We start from the raw sequence: 530 nt of genomic DNA, 5'->3' as shown, positions 1-530 counted from the left end.
AGTCCTGCCTGGGCTGCCAAGTCAAAAGTCAGGATCTGGAGGCTAAATCTCCGTCTGGTTTCGCTCTGCGGAATTTCCCAGTCGCACGAAGGTGAGCCTGGCCTCCAAAAACAGGTTTACAGGCGACAGCCTCCCTGCTCATCCCACAGCTCCACCATCAACCCTGCCTTAGAGCACCAGCTCTGCTCTGCCAACGCTCCTCCCTACCCACACCCTAAGCAAGGGGTAAACTCAGCCTTACCAAAGTAATTATCACCCCAAACCTGCTTTTTCTTATCTAAGCTCGTATCTACCAGGAAAAACACGGAATAACGTGTAACACACACACCCCTCTCATTTCAGTTTTACCTGAAAGCACTTCACGGCTCTTAGCCAGGGCGAGGGTGTTTAGTTACAGCGTGACTTCATTAGCACAACCGCACGGGTGAACCCAGCTAATTCGGCAGCCTCAAGGACGACGAACCCTCTAGAGACCACCACAGGCCCTGGCGAAGCCGGTTTTGTCGTTACCCACGACCCAGCAGCCACCA

This window comes from Buceros rhinoceros, unplaced genomic scaffold (genome assembly GCF_000710305.1).
Source record: "Buceros rhinoceros silvestris isolate BGI_N320 unplaced genomic scaffold, ASM71030v1 scaffold42990, whole genome shotgun sequence".
NCBI classification, from domain to species: Eukaryota; Metazoa; Chordata; class Aves; order Bucerotiformes; family Bucerotidae; genus Buceros; species Buceros rhinoceros.
The sequence above is the reverse complement of the archived record's forward strand: the minus strand, read 5'-3'. Positions refer to the sequence as shown.